Raw genomic sequence first — 16,494 nt, forward strand, 5'->3', positions numbered from 1 at the left:
CAGCCATTACAGCAAGAAAACCAGCCCTTAAATGGTGCTGAAAATGGTCCAAATGGACAGCCAGAGATAGCAGAAGATATCCCTATGGATATACCACAGTTAGAGGAAATACCGGGCATGATTTTTCAGCCCTATGGCATGGAACAGGAGCCACCAATGGGTGATATGCAGGCTGGACAGCAACCTGCAAATGATGGTCATTGGGTACGGAGGTCCACAAGACCCTCCAGAGCCCCTGACAGGTTTGTTCCAGGGGTTGACTACTTGATGCTTACTGACTGTGGGGAGCCCTCATGTTATAAAGAGGCTTTACAGAGGGCAGACAAGGCTCTTTGGGAGCGTGCCATGAAGTCAGAGATGGATTCTCTGCATAAAAATGGAACATGGAAGTTGGTGCATTTGCCTGCAGGCAAGAAGGTTTTGCCATGCAAGTGGGTTTACAGGCTCAAAGTTGCACCAGATGCAAAGCCAAGATACAAAGCCAGGTTAGTGGCTAAGGGCTTCAAGCAGGAATATGGTGTGGACTTTGAGGAGATCTTCTCTCCAGTGGTCAAAATGACCACACTTAGAGCTGTGTTGGCTTTGGTTGCGCATGATGATCTGGACTTGATTCAGATGGATGTGAAGACTGCTTTTCTTCACGGTGATCTCCATGAGGAGATATATATGCAGCAGCCAGAGGGTTATGCAGTGAGTGGAAAGGAGAAGCTTGTATGTAAGCTGAAAAAGAGTCTTTATGGGCTTAAACAGGCACCAAGAGAATGGTATCATAAATTTGATACATTCATGAAATCTCAGAAATTCAGGAGAAGTGACATAGATCACTGCTTGTCACCAAGAAAGCTTTGGATGGCAGTCTATTGATCCTCATCTTGTATGTTGATGATATGTTGATTGCCGGGAAATCTCATAAAGAGATGGATGCCTTGAAGAAGAGGCTGCATGAGACCTTTGACATGAAGGATCTGGGTGATGCAAATCACATCTTGGGTATGCGGATACTTCGGGACAGAAATCAGCATGTGTTGTATTTGTCTCAGAAGGAATACATTGGCAAAGTCTTGCAGAGGTTCAATATGGACGGGGGGAAGAAAGCTAGTACTCCTTTGCCTCCATATGTGAAACTCAGTGCTATGGACAGCCCACAGTCAGATAGAGACAGGGCTGATATGGCCAAGATTCCGTATGCTTCAGCTTGTGGCAGTCTCATGTATGCCATGGTTGCTACTAGGCCGGACATTGCATTTGCAGTGGGAGTGGTTTCTAGATACATGGCCAACCCTGGCAAGAAGCATTGGGAAGCAGTGAAAGGTGTCATGAGATACCTGAAGGGCACACAGGATTTGTGCATTTGCTTTGGCAAACAGGATGCATTAGTGCATGGTTACACGGATTCGGATTATGCCGGTCATCCAGATAACCGGAAGTCTACTACCGGTTATGTATTTACATTCACAGGAGGTGCTGTGTCATGGATATCCAGGATGCAGAAGTGCACTGCCTTATCTACTACAGAGGCCGAGTATATTGCAGCCACAGAGGCTTGCAAGGAGGCATTATGGCTATCTCGGTTAGTGGTTGATTTGGGCTATACAGGGGATATTCCATTGTTGCATTGTGACAGTCAGAGTGCCATTCAGTTGGCAAAGAACCCTGTTTTTCATGCAAAGACGAAGCATGTGGATGTGAAGTATCACTTCATCAGAGAGGTGATAGAGAACAAGCAAATTCAGCTTGTTAAGATTCACACGGATGACAACCCGGCTGATCTGTTGACGAAGAGTTTGCCTCCGGAGCGGTTTGCTCATTGCAGACACTTGATGGGCATTGGATGAGGCCATTTTCAGCCTTGATATGGCCTTGTATATTATCATGTACATGCTGATTTTTTTTTCTTTTCCTTTACTTAAGGGCACTTTGCCTTTAAGTGGGAGGTTGTTGGGGTAAAGGCGTTATGCCCACCCTTATAGTGTGTACAAGCCCATAAGTTATAGTACATAGTACACTTAGTACTTTTAATGTACTAAGTGCACTATGTGTACTAGTGCAATATACATGTGTGATAGGGGAGTCACACACTCATGCCTCATGAGTTGACTTATCCCCACAACTCTCTCTCTCTCTCCCTTGTTCTTCTCTGTGTATGTCTCCCACATGACCTAACCCTAATTCTCCCACACACTCTCTACAGCAGTTGTAGTCTTCATTTCCGTTGTGCATTCTAACAGATTCTCCACGTTTACATGTGCATATGCATAATTGATGCATGCTTGGATAATATTATTCGTGTTATGTACCTATCACTAATCCTAGAGATTAGTGGCCTAATCTGGCATGGTTAGGGGAGCCCTGGGATCAAGGAAAGCAGGCTAATACGGGTGGCTAAGGTGGATTATTAGTAAACCTGCAACTACTGGCTATTTATGACTGGTATAAGTGACTTATGGGGTTATTATTATTATTATTGAGAGTCTTTGACAGTGGGTATGAGCGTAGACCAAAGATTCCTGCCATGCACTTGGTTGATGGGAGTGAGCGTTAGCCTCTAGCTTGAGGGTGGTTTGCAGTCGCAAACCTACGGTTGGTAGGTGAGCTAGCCTACACCCCTTCTTTTTGGTACTAATCTTGTTGCTTGTGTTTAGGGAGATCTTGGAGGGATCTTATAGTCGGTATCAAAGCAACCATAATCACGGAAGTAGAAACAGCAAGGTTCATATGTTTCTTTTTTTCAAGTCGTGCGTGTATGTCGAATCCCAAGCATTTCTCTCTGCACCATATCTGTGTTTTGATCTGGATGAAAGTTATGCTGGTTTTTCTGAATTCTCTGTCACACATGTTGCATGGTGTGGTCATGTATGTATGGTAGACAAAGGGAAGCATGCATGTCAGTACTAAGAGGGTTGCATGCGAGAGAAGTGTGCAGCCATGAGGTGTAGTCGCATGTTTTTGTGTGCAGGCAGCCAAGCGGTCAGGTTTATGTGGGTGTGCCTAGTTGAAGGAGAAAGGCGGGTATGAGTCGGCTGTGGAACCATATGCAAGAAGCCTAGTTTGTGCTTGGCTATGGTTACAAGCAACTAGCATACTAGGCTTTGCAAATCCTTGTTGCTTCTCATGATGACATTATGCACACACGTAACCGCTGAGCAGTCCTGCAGTCACGTTAGAGAACAGCAACGCCACTCACCTATGGGAAATGCAACGCCCTGTACGGGGCAAAGGGCTGAGATGGGCAGAGGGCGGTGGCAGTTCAAGGCAGCAACAATGGCTGAGAGCTGCACACAGCATGAAAAAAACATATGCAGAGGACTAAATGGATCTGAAAAGTGTGAACCTCTAGTTTTGCCAACCAAAAAATAAACATTTTTTAAAGAAAAGCTATAGGTGTTTTTGAGTTAAACACAGGCATGACCAGCTTCTTGTGGAAAAAACATGGGGCTTAAAAAAAGGTTCTGGTGAGGTTGCTTTTTATGGGCACACGCACAGGACTGAAATCTCAGCTGAGACTTCTCTTTGTGTCGCTTACTTTGCCAATTGTATGGTAGGAAGAATACATGGGCAGGAAGGGTGCACTTTAGCTTTGTGGGACAATATTTTTTACTGCTTTTGTTTTATCTTTTGTCATCTAGCCTCATGGACATCCCGGCTGCATTGTCCTTGGCAAACAAAGGAGTGCATCCATCTAGTTGTAGATCCCTGGGTTGTAGATCCTCGGTACAACGATTGGAACATTCATTTTGAGTTCCATGTTTTTCTGAATGTTGCATGCACGAAAGCTTTGCTATACTGATCCAGAGCCCTAAGCCTGATTAAGAACAAGATGCTGAAATAAACATGATTAAGATAGAGGAGAGAGAAGAAGAGGGAGTATTTGGTGTCAGGGTTTTCTTGTATTAATATGGTACAAAAGGATTACATGATACTTGTACATGACTTAGACCTATGGTCAACCCCATAGGGGGTGACCCTAGCCCTTCTACTAATACTACGGAATGAATGAATGCTAGAAATGACTTGATTAACTTTGAATTATGACTGATGCTTAATATGTGAGATAGGGGCTGGTCAGCCAGCAAATATGTAGTCGGCCTGTTGTGTGGACATGAAACTGCCATAAATCATTTATTAAATGATGCGCTTTCTGTATACACTGCTCAACCTGCTGCCATGCTAGATAACACCTGGCCGCCTACTAACAAGGGTACTAGGGTCCAGAAGACTGCCGACAGCACTATAGAGGCTGTCGATAGAGTACTCCTGCCTTCCAATGATGGTAATGTTGATGTTAATGCTGATGTGATGCTGTTGATGATGATAACGATGATGATGCTGATGAAGATGCTTCTAATGCTGATGTTGACCTAAATGCTTGTCCTAATTGTTGTACAAATCAAGGATTAAGACAGTTCATGCCGAAGATTAGCCATGGCACACACGTGCACGTGACATTCCCTTCTGCTAAACTTGATGACTCGGTCATCCGTCCTCCCTGGACTTCTCCCGACTTTGAACTACTACTGACTTTCTTCTAACTTTGACTTTACTGACTGATATTTTTGTCCGAACACCTTCACTCCTGATCTCCACTTCCAAGTCTTGATGAAGAACTGAGCATCTATTCACCGTCGTCCCCATGCCTGCTTTTCCCTTAACCTTGACACAGCAGTCGGTCACCTACCAAAACTAACCATGCCTGTTGCTAGGCCTTTGGAAATGTAAGGTTTTCTTGTATTATTACAGGATGCTTGTACATGACTTAGGCCTATGGTCAGCCCCATAGGGGTGACCCTGGCGCTTCTACATATCTTCTACTGATACTAGGGAATGAATGAATGTTGGAAATGACTTGATTAACTTCGAATTATTATTGATGCTTATATATGTGAGAAAGGGGCGGGGCTGGTCGGCCTGTTGTGTGGACACGAAGCTGCCATAAATCATTTATTAAATGATACGCTTACTGTATGCACTGCCTAACCTGCTACCATGCTAGGTAACACCTAGCCCCCTGCTACAGGGGTACCACTGTAGAGGCTGCTGATAGGGTACTCCTGCCTTCCAATGACAGTAATGTTGATGTTAATGTTGATGTGATGTTGATGTGATGCTGCTGATGATGATAACAATGAAGATGCTGATGAAGATGCTTCTGATGCTGATGTTGACCTAAATGCTTGTCCTAACTGCTACACTAATCAAGGATTAAGATAGTTTATGCCGAAGAGTAGCCATGGCACGGGCGTGCACATGACACCGAATGCCCTGAAGATTCAGATGATGAGGGATCCCCTTAAATAGATAACCTTGCTTTGGTGGAGAGGGTTGGGAAAAGAACCCACTATTTCAAGATGCGGTCGCGCGATGAGTTTCTCCAGGCGGAGCATAGCATCATGCGGTCTCGTGATGAGTTTCTCCAGGTGGAACATAGCATCATGCAGTCTACCCTTGTGCATACCCAAGTCACACTCTGAATAACTCTTTCCTGGCTAGCATCGCAGATCACTAACTGAGCTTTACGATCTCAACCAAAGCCTAAAAAATATCCACGTGCACCTGAGGGGATAAAAGGAGGGCTGCTTTGTGTCCGGATGAGGTGGGTTCAGGATGTTGCTGGATAATGGTGAACCCTCATTGCCCTAGTTCCAGAGATTAACCTGTAGCCTTGTGTTAAACATAGAGCATAGAACCCTGATTGCCCAAATTTGAGTTAACCTGTAGCCTTGTGCTACAATCCACCGTTCCCAACAACCCCTTGCCCAAATTGGCCAGGCACTAAAACCTAGCCCTCTCAAAACTCAGCTAACCCTAACCCTTTACCACGATTTCCAACTGTTTCAACTAAAGAAAACCCTCTGTTCTTATTCATATACACAGAAACATGGAAAACCACATGAGAAAACTTACTCAAATTCACCAGGCGAATAGGCCGACTCTGTGTAAGAAATCGTTGACAAAGAGTCGGCTTCAAGAGTCGTTGACGCTGGTTTGTGTCCGGATGAGTCCACTGAAGGCGTGTTCACACTTACATGGTTTCACCTGCCGGGATAAAAGGAGGGCTGCTTTGTGTCCGGATGAGGTGGACTCAGGATGTTGCTGTGAAGCCTGTTCACACTTACATGGTGTCACTTTGAGGGGATAAGAGGGAGGGGGTTGCTCTGAGTCACAAACTTCCCTTCACTTCTTGTTTCTCATATTATATACCTAAGGCCGTCCTCGATGGTGCAGGGCAAATCTATCGATGCTAGTGGCGTTCAATTATGGTTACTTGCTCCAATGCACAAACTTAAATCAATCTCTCTCTCTCTCTCTCTCTCTCTCTCTCTCTCTCTCTCTCTTATACTTTATTCATGTACACACACACGTGTGTGCATGCATGTGTGTGTGTGTGTGTGTGTGCGTGTGTGTGTGTAGACTTGACAACCCCAACGTACCAAATCATACACCTGCAAAAGTTTACACCAAGGACAACAAACACGTCTCTCTATGCTAATGGCTCAACCTATAAAAAAGAACAAATCTGGTGGTTCAAAATGATATCATTTACAACTACCACGATGTACTTTTGACTAGATTTTTAATGCCATGACCAAATAAAACATTAATAAGTGCTCATAATGCATTCATCATTTTGCATGCTACTCCATGTTTGTATGCTCTAATAAACCCAAGAGTTCTTGTTCCAAAAAACAAACCCACAATAGTATCTTTATAAAGCCTTGGAGAATAGTGAAAAATATATTTATATAAAATTTTACCCTCTTTGACAACTACATCTCCAAGGAAACCCCTTCGTCCTTATTGTCAGTCATTAGTTCCATAGACGAGTTATTTAAATTAAGAAGTAAATAATATAAAGAAGCAAATAATGAATAGAAACTTGCATATCATAAATAAGGTCAAGGTTTGGATTAAGTGCACAATATAACCCCAAAGTTCAACTCTCAAACTTGATCGATGTGTACTGCAAATTCATTATTTGGAGTGTGTGAACCAAAAACAAATACATTCAAGAGACAAGGGAAGTCACCTGTTTTAAACTATACTGGTGTGTAAGTTTTAGAAAAAAGGAGTTAGAAGAATCTAAAAAGCTTTAATAATTACCTTCATTACCACATGCCCCTTCTTCCTCCCCCCACTGTATTTGTTGTTTTGCAAAGAACCTTCCTTTTGCAACCTTGTTGATTTTTTAGACTCTTTGGTTATTGATTGGAAAGTTTTACCCAATATAAAAACTATGCTATCAAATTTAAGTAGTTTTTTAAAAAGATATATCACTTTACATGATTGCATATGTTCATCTCATTTTAAAAAGTTTGTGCATACAAAATGGCACCATGTAGGTCCAACAAATCTCCCAATTGAACCAACAACTACATTCTTACCTTAGTAAAGGGCGAAATCATATCCCTTCTAAAAACAGGGAAACATGAAGGGTTGTGGTAGCCAACATGTGCTCTCTGAACTTGTTCAATGGTATGCTATCAATTGTTGTGCCAGTCCATAGTACTATCTCCTTACCTTTGCTTTCCAAATTTGGCTATGCAACAACTATCTTGCCTTCAGACTTGAGTGCCTGAAATTTTCTTTTCCACACTTCAACTTCTTGTGCCAACTGAACATTTTTTTTCCTTAATTCCTGTGCTTCCTTGCTTCCACTACCCATTGGCCACTCCTATTCTAGGTAGGCTTTCAGTCAAGATGTCATTTTATTTTCCAAAAGTTTCTCTTGTTCTGGCCAAGTCTGATGGTCCAATCGTACCATTCGGATTCCTGCCCTACTCCTGGTTTGGGATTATTTGTTTGCAAGTGGGGGCTTCCATGATTACTTGTATTTTGTTCAGATATTCCTCCCACACCCTTTTGAGTTCCTTTGTGGCATGCACTTCCCACTCCTCCATCTTTTCTACATCAAGCTTAAACACTTATGGGTACTCTTTTTCATCTCGTACCATCAGTCATGCTTCAACCTTTATTAGATTGACTTTGTACTTGTTAGCTCTTTCCTACACCTCCCTTATAACATTTTGATGCTGCAATATCTGGTCCACAAGGACCTCTGTACCCTTATAGGGGATGTAGGACCATGTCCAATTCTGCTTTAACATTTTTCTTCTCCTATTCCCACATGGACACATCGTTTTTTAGGCTCTCCACTCCTTGTGCATTGTTCTATTGCTTCTTGAAGTTCTTGAAGCTACCTTGCAGGCTGTCCTACTGTGCTCTTTTTGCCTTCATCTTCTCCACATCTTCCTACAAGGAATCTTTTTACTTTCGGATAGCCTACAAAGTCCTGTTACATTGAGAATAAGGCAAATCTTTCTCCTTGAGGTTTAATTGTAGTCTTGCTATTTCTTTTGGTTATTCAAGGATTTTTTAGAATAGTTTAGGGCTTCCTACACCCATTCCATGTTGACATTTTTTGGGAAGGCCAATGTAGAGAGGTCTTACAGCTACACTTGTTTATTGGCTACTCTATCCCGACTATTTCTAGCTCGTTTCCTACCTATGATGAGAGCCATTGGCCATGTCTTTTTGTCCCCCCATTTTTGCTTTGAATGTCTTGCTCCTTTTGTAACCTTTTCTAGTTTGCCAAAGGAGAAGACTGTATTCTTTCCTTGTATGCCGAGGGAAGTGGCCTCCTCCACTGTCTTCTTAGACTATGGTTGGTGGTAGGAGTAGCAAGGCCCTCTCTGGAGTCTACTCGTCCGATCCTCTTTTCTCCTTCGCTTCTACCCCTGCCCCTTGGAACATTGCCTTCAAATAGCCATTGATTTTTGTCTTCCTGATAGGCCTATTCAACTACTCCTTAAGGTTATTATAAAGAACTTCAACCAAGGCCACTCTTGTCCCTGCTTCTACAATCTTTACTAGTCTATAGCTCCTCCTAGACATGTAGTAGGGCTTGAATGTAAGGGTTATCATTTCTATAATGAATTTCATCCTCTTCATCTAGGTTTCTTGTGATTTTGTATTCTTTGGCTCTGCCCTCAAGGAACCCAAATTTCTCTATGGCTCATCCGTAGGCTTCACCTGTACTTTGCCTTATGCGGGGAGCCCGAACACCTCTGCTACGTACAATAGTGTGAATTTCTTCTTCTCTCCTAAGGTAGATGTGAGTGTGTTGGTTTGCCTTAGCTATTCTAGCTGCTTATCAGCCTTGAAGTTTTGTTATAGCTCGTCCCATGCCAGCTCTACAAACTTCTTCACGCCCACCTTTTCTAGACAATCCGCATGTTTGTCAACCTCCTTGTGCAAGGTTGATGTGAGGCTTTTGTACTCCATCACTCTATTAGTACATCTGAAGGCGCGCATGCGCGAGAGAGAGAGAGAGAGAGAGAGAGAGAGAGAGAGAGAGAGAGAGAGAGAGAGAGAGAGAGAGAGAGAGACCACAGTCTTGTGTGGAACACTTTCCTTCCTATGATTTCTCTAGAAAAGTGTCCCACCATTGACCCCTTGGTGTGCTTCTACCAATACAACTTACTACTCATGCTCTAGAACACATCTTCTTAGAATCTAGTCAATGTCCATCTTGTGCAACTGCCCTACTATTATCATGAATGACTTACTCTAGAGCATCAATTTCTTCCTTTGGTCTCTTGACATGTACCCCAAAACATATAAGTCAGACAAGAACTGTAGCATCTCATCATGCTAGTTTGGTCTTTCTCTCTCTATTGCAAAGAGCTGCGCATCCAATAAATCATCCTCTGGTATGTAGCCCAAAAAAGATAAGATAGATAGGAATTGCAGCATCTCATCATGCTAGTTCAATCTTTCTCCCTTTACTACAAAGAGCTGCACATGCTAAAAATCATCCTCCACTCTTTTGGGGGATTCTTCGAACTTCAATCTAGACAGAAAATTTCCATTGAATATTGAGACCCAAGAGTGTGTTCGATAGTAAAGTTGAACTCCTATAGCAACAGCATCCATCGAGCCAGCTTTCTAGTCAAGTCCAGCTTGTTCACAAGGTACAAGAGTGCCTTGTGATCCACATGGAATTTAAAGTCACTCCCTAAGAGATAATGATTATATTTCTTGATGGAGTAGATTCCCAAGGACTCTTTCTCTTGGTGGAGTAGATTCCCAAGGACTCTTGGTGGAGTAGATTCCCAAGGACTCTTGGAGAGCCTTTTGTTTGCATAATATATTAGTTGGAACAATCCTTCTTGCACTTCTTAGATGAGGGCACTACCGATTGCAACATCCGAGGCATCCACACACACGTGGAATGTCAACTTGTAACTGGGCTACTAGAGGATGGAAGAGGAAGTAAGCATCTTCTTCAGATCTTGAAATGCTTCTTGACATTCTTCGAACTAGATGTACTCTGCATCCTTGGTAGTCAAATAGTATAGATGCATCACCACATCGGCCAGGAACCTTATGAATCTGCTCTGCCACTTAATTTGGCCTAGGAATCTAGCCAACTCTTTGGGATTATTTGGGGCTTGCAACTTGATAATCACCTCCACTTTTGTTGAATGTACTACCAACCCTTCTGCTTTGATACTATGTGCCCCAATTAGTCATAGCAAATGCACACTTGACTTAGCCCGACTTCTCTACACTTCTCCAAATAGAGCATTAGCTGCTTTAAGTGGTCCGTTTTCTTCCCAAACATACTAAAGTCATCCATGAAGACTCTTATGAAGGAGGTTAGGTACTCATAAAAGATTTTCAGAACCATCCTTTGGAATGTGGGGGGAGCATTCTTCAGCTTGAAAGTTATGACATTGGAGGTAAATGCTCCCCAATCTTTCACAAAGGCAAGCTTTCCTTTATCCTCCTTAGCCATCCTTACTTGATTGTACCCACTGAATCCATCTAGAAATGAGTACATCTCATGTCTTGCTAACTGCATTTAACAAGGAATCTATGAAAGGCAATGGGGATGGATCTGCAATCATTACAGCATTGAGCTTCAACCATTGAGCATGGATCTATAATGGTTGCAGCATTGAGCATGGATTTGTTAAAGGCAGTGGGAATGGATCTATAATGGTTGAAGCATTGAGCATGGATCTATAATGGTTGCAGCATTGAGCATGGATTTGTTAAATGCAGTGGGAATGGATCTACAATGGTTGCAGCATTGAGCATGGATTTGTTAAAGGTAGTGGGAATGGATCTACAATGGTTGCAACATTGAGTTAATGTAGACCCTAAGCTTCCCATTCTTCTTTAGGACAATGACTAACAACCATTTAGCCTTGTCCACCATTGGGTAGATGAACCCAACTCTTAGGAGTTTGTCAATCTCCTCCTTGACTTGCTTAGCATAGTTCAAATTCATCCTTTATCTGCTCTATTTTAGTCAATGTAGACCCTAAGCTTCCCATTCTTCTCTAGGACAATTTCTAACAAACCATTTAGCCTTGTCCAACACTGGGTAGATAAACCTAACTCTTAGGAGTTTGTCAATCTCCTCCTTGACTTGCTTTGCATAGTTCAGACTCATCCTATATCTGCTCTATTTTATTGGAATTTCATCCTTTTTCAGATTGATCTTGTGTTGATAAAATCTTGGGTCAATTCCATGCATGTCTTGTAACTCCATGAAAATACATCCTTCTAGGACGTCAGCAACTTGTGCACATCTTTCTTCAAATCAACACCATGCATTGTTCATGTTCATTACCCAGATTAATTTCTTCTAAGACATCTTCTTTTAGTTTGATGTTATGGGTCATATTCCTTTTCTATTCCTCTTTGACTACTAACTCTGCTGCCTTTTCTTGTTCAGTCACGTCTTCCTGACCTTTGTCTATACTGGTTCCTACCTTCTCAGTCTCTTCTTGATGCTCTTTTATTGTCATCTTCTTTGAATGCATCACCAAGACTTCAGGATCATGTTTCATCTTGATCCATTCTACATCTACCTCAAATAAGGATAGCAGATCTAGATTCTCCCTTGGTATTTTCTCCTCTTCATCTTCTACACCTAAGTAGTTTACTTCTTTTATGTGCAAAGGTTGACTAGTAACATTTATTTTGTCTTTGTTTGCCACACAGAGACACCTTTACCTTCTTCTTTCCTTTCCAGATGGTGATCTGGTCATACTCCCAGTTGTGCTTGATCTTCTCGCTTATAAGCCAAGCCCTTCTCCTAGGCGGCATTGGATATGCACTTGAAATTTTATCATTTTCAAGACAGTAAATACCAATGGGAAGGGAAAGTGTTCCTCCCCTTAGACAATTTTGATTGGCCTGATTCTTCTTTGATCTACCATTCTTACCTAGAAAGGAGCATGTTGGATTGTTGTGATTCCCAACTTCCTCGCCAAGCTGTCCCCGACAATATTGTTTACTCCTAATCGTCCATCAAGAATTACTTACGATACTGTCTACCCTCTTATCTTTATTGTTACTCGAGGGACAAAAACGCACATTCGTGCACTTGCTCAAAAATCGTGCAATGTGCAGTCGGGATTTCCACTTCTGCATTTGGTGCTTTTACCAACTTTTCATGGGTATGATTTCCTGTAGTAGTTTTTACCTATAATTCGACACTAGATTCAAGAAGGTCATTTGGCTTAGGTCTATAGCTCATATCCTGCTCCATTGGTTTTCTTATCTTTTTCTAGATAGGATGCATTCCTACTCCTATCCATCTTTTATTGATCCTTGTAATTTTCCTCTTCTTGGCTGCCCTTTGTCAACTTTTTCAGTTCATTTTGCTTTTCCTGCAGAATGGTTCTTTCTTCCTAGGTTTCTTTGGACTCTCTCTGCACCCTCTTTCCCTATTCCTGGGTTTCTTTGGGCTCTTTTTAGCACTCTTGCATCCTCCTCTCTTGTATATTAATGCCACATTGTGGCTTCTTGCCTGTAGCTCTCTTTCCTTGATCGACTTTCTCTCCTAGGCTTGGGTCTTTCTACATTGTCCAGACCACTGCTTGTGGATTCTTCATAAGCTTAGTGTTCCTGAACTCTTTGCTCTCTTACCTAATGCTTTGGTTTTAGCTTGCTATCACACGACCAGAATTCACACCCGTTACTTTTTCCATAGGTTCTTGTGACCATGTAATTATTGCCATCACTTCTGGGTGCATGTCTCCTTGTCTTGTAGGGTCAGGATCCAGCTTCACCATGTTGACAGCTATATCATGAGCTCCCGGGGCTTTGTCCTACTTCTGTCTTTGATTCCTACAATTCATGTTTGTGTTTTTGCTAAATGGACAATTCGTTTGTTTATAACCAAATGTCTTGTAGCAATAGGTACCATGTCGATCCAGCCCCTCTTTATCCAAACCTACTATCTTTCTCTCCCATATGCAGGTCAATTTGGAGGTTCGACCTAGCTATCTGATTAACTATTGGTGCTAGTTGTGGTTTTGTTTGCTGCCTCTCTCAGCTACTCTAGGATTCTTTTTCCTAGTGTTATAGTAGCATTTGTCGATTGTGTGGTTACTCTTGTTACAAATAGCACACGGCTGGGCTAAAGAAATTTGACACTCTTCCTTGTTGTGGCCTTGATTATTACATTTTGACACTCTTCCTTGTTGTGGCCTTGATTATTACATTTTGCACAACACCACATGTCCGATCTTAGTTTGGATCCTACATATCCTCCATCAGGCTTAGCTAGGGCGGCGGCCTTTAGTTCTCCATGAGCATCCAGTACTTGGTTCTTACCTTTTTTCTTTCAAGGTGTTTGCTCTTCATTAGCATCCAAATGTGAACTAGACTAAAAATCAGAAGTTCCTTTTCCAGATTCAAAATCAAACTACTCTTGCTCCTTCTCTTTACCTTTTTTAGATCTTTTGTTTTTCTTCTTTGGGTCTTTTTGGTCTGGCTCAGTATCCTCTCTACCCTCATTGCACATTCTACCACTTGTTTGAATGTAAAGATTTCTAGATCTAACAACGCTATTGCCGTTCTAAAGCTTTTCACACAATCGCCTTACAAAAATCGCCTTACAAACCACTCGCTTTATGTGAATGCTACTGGCTTGTTGATTTGGTCCACAGGTATGCTTTGAATTCTGTTGCATAATCTTCTGTAGGTCACTTTTTTTGTGACAACCTCTGCAGCTTTTCCAACACCTCTATGCTAGTTTTATCTCTCCGAAACCTCTTCAAGAAAGCCTTCTTCACCTCATCACTTGTCTGGAAGTGGTCCAACCCATACTGTGCATATCATTTAGTGACTCTTCTTCCTAGACTCATGGCAATGTACTCTATCTTCTAAATTGCTAGTGCTATAGTGGCTAAAAATGTCATTTCAAATGCAAAGATGTGTGAATCCGGATCTTCTTCACTCAAACCTTTGAACTTGGACACCTTAAGGCCATTGCACCAGCACCAGCTATTGTCTCTTTCTTCTTTTTCTTGCTGCCTTCTGTTCTAGAGCTCTAATTCCCAATTTCATTTCCTGTGATTCCTCTGAGGTTCTTGTTCTTGATTCTAGTGCTCTGGTACCCTCATAGCATCTTGTTGTTTGTTGTTGTTTTGCTAATGATTTTACAAGTCTTCTTTTCCACATCTCTGTGAGTTGAAATCCAAGCAAAAGTGGGCTATGGTGGATCAAATGCAAAGATCAACATGATTAAAAGGTGATTAGAAGATGATTAAGATGATATTAGTGTACAATCAATCTAATACCTTAATGTAGGCATGGATACTCAAAAACCAGCAATTTCTCATTAGGCCAATGCCTCAATTTATAGGTTTTACATCCATAAGATGCCAAGCATCTAATCCCACTGATTTCTCCTTGATTTGTGCCACCTCCCCTACATCTGGGGCACCTTTTCCTAGAATCTTTCCACACCCCTATATTCACTCATGCTACCCTTGATTCTCTCATCATTACATTCCTCTCACCTTTTCACTCCTACCCACTTAATTACAGACTCCCTGCTAAGGTCTTGTTCCCGCACACACCCATTCACTTGCGGGTGGTTGCAAGATCAGGGTGCCCAATTTTGTCCACTCAGACACCTTGTAAACAGTAAAAAAATAGGCATTTGTTTCTCTCCTACATAACGAAGGAATTTCCTTTCAAGTTCTTTTGTTGGAACATCACATGCAAAGTTAGGAATATAGTTGCATAATTTGATTAAGAATTAGATAGTCTAAAGTCTTGATTTCCTTAGGTATAAATTCAATGTATAGACCCTGTCCCAAATTTGGACCGATTCCAAAAAATGCTAATATGTTTTACATATAAGCTTATATGCAATTCCCACTTTGGACCTTATATCTTCACATAACATAGAGCTTAACTTGATTTTTTGAGAAATTTTTAAGCTATTTGTCTATTTTCTTTAAAAATTTCAAGGTCTTTAAAGTGTTATAAAATATGCCACTTTTTGTACCCATGATCACTACCACTTAAAATGCTTAATCTTGTAGATCAAAAGAGTGGTAGATAGTGAGACATTATTAGAATGTGGTGGTTAGTCAAAATTGCAAATCCAATGGTTGGATTTTTAATAGTCTCTTTTTCAAAATTCTTCCAGGTTATCAAAAGGCCTGTAAATATTAATTAGTAAAATTACATTTTTGATGTAAATCATCTAAAACTTATAGGGACTAGTGTACCTCTAGTGGTGCATCTATGGAAAAAAAAAGGATCACTGTAAGTATGAAAATATGATTTTTTTATCATTTCATCATATTTTTATTTACTTTTGATTTATTAGGCTAATTTATATTAATTTAAGTTATATTGGGTTAGTTTGAGTGTATGTGTATTTTCTATTAGTTGCTTGATCTCATTTGAAGTACCTTGCTCCCCCAAATTCTCTCTCCAAGCATTGTCCCAGTCCATAAACTGGACAAAACTGGACACCCTGATCTTGCAACAACCCTTCAAGCATATTTCAACACCTCCCCTCAAGTGAATAACTCTAGCACACCTGGACCCTATACCAAGTTTCCCTCTTACTTGGTAGCCCGCAACCAGTGCCTCAAGCCCCTAAATCATAGTCCTTGACACTCTCTCACTATGTGTCCAAGGCTACTACAAGTGCTTGTGACCTTGACTAAAGTGCTCACACATACATTTACCACATGGCCTACATCATCAGTGGCTCAGAGGTGGTTTTATTCTATTGGGGCAGGTTATATTGGGTTGTGGGGTTTCTCTCTCTTTCTCTCTTAGAAAAGATGTCCTAACTCCTCTTCCTTAGGAGTCTCCATGAAGTTTGCCGATGTCGATCCTTCTTCATCTGGTTTGTTGTAGCACTCTCTAGCCATGTGTCCTGGCTTCCCACAGTTGTGGCAAGTGAAGGTCCTTCCTCCTCCCCTACCTCTTCCTCATCCAAATCCTCGTCCCCTCGTGCAAGGCCTCCTCGGGTGTAGAATGTTTTCTCCTCTCTAGTTGTTGGGTCCAACCCTTTCTTCTCTTTGACCTTGTTCTCTTGCTCTAGTAGAGTTCCTTCTATCTCATGCAGCTTCAAATCTGGTACATTCTTTAAGGTTGCCACAATGTTCTCATAATCTCCCTTGTCCACACTCTTTAGAAGCACTGCTAGTGCCTCGTCATCTTCTA

General features: G+C 41.6%; 1 protein-coding gene across 3 annotated transcripts in view; it reads right to left on the reverse strand.

Moving 5' to 3' along the window:
- The window catches only part of RPC14 (RNApolymerase 14 kDa subunit), a 189,296-nt gene that overhangs the window by 56,786 nt on the left and 116,016 nt on the right, over positions 1–16,494 (reverse strand). The window contains exon 1 of one of the 3 annotated variants that reach the window (XM_086804030.1): positions 5,902–6,125. The exons of 1 other annotated variant lie outside the window; for it this stretch is intronic. The gene's annotated coding sequence lies outside the window, so the exon portion shown is untranslated. Of the gene's footprint in view, positions 1–5,901; positions 6,126–16,494 lie in introns of those variants that run through there. One more of the 3 variants, XM_086804027.1, reaches the window with a different exon arrangement.

This window comes from Cibotium barometz, chromosome 10 (genome assembly GCF_041138505.1).
Source record: "Cibotium barometz isolate CiBa-2024 chromosome 10, ASM4113850v1, whole genome shotgun sequence".
Classification (NCBI taxonomy): Eukaryota; Viridiplantae; Streptophyta; class Polypodiopsida; order Cyatheales; family Cibotiaceae; genus Cibotium; species Cibotium barometz.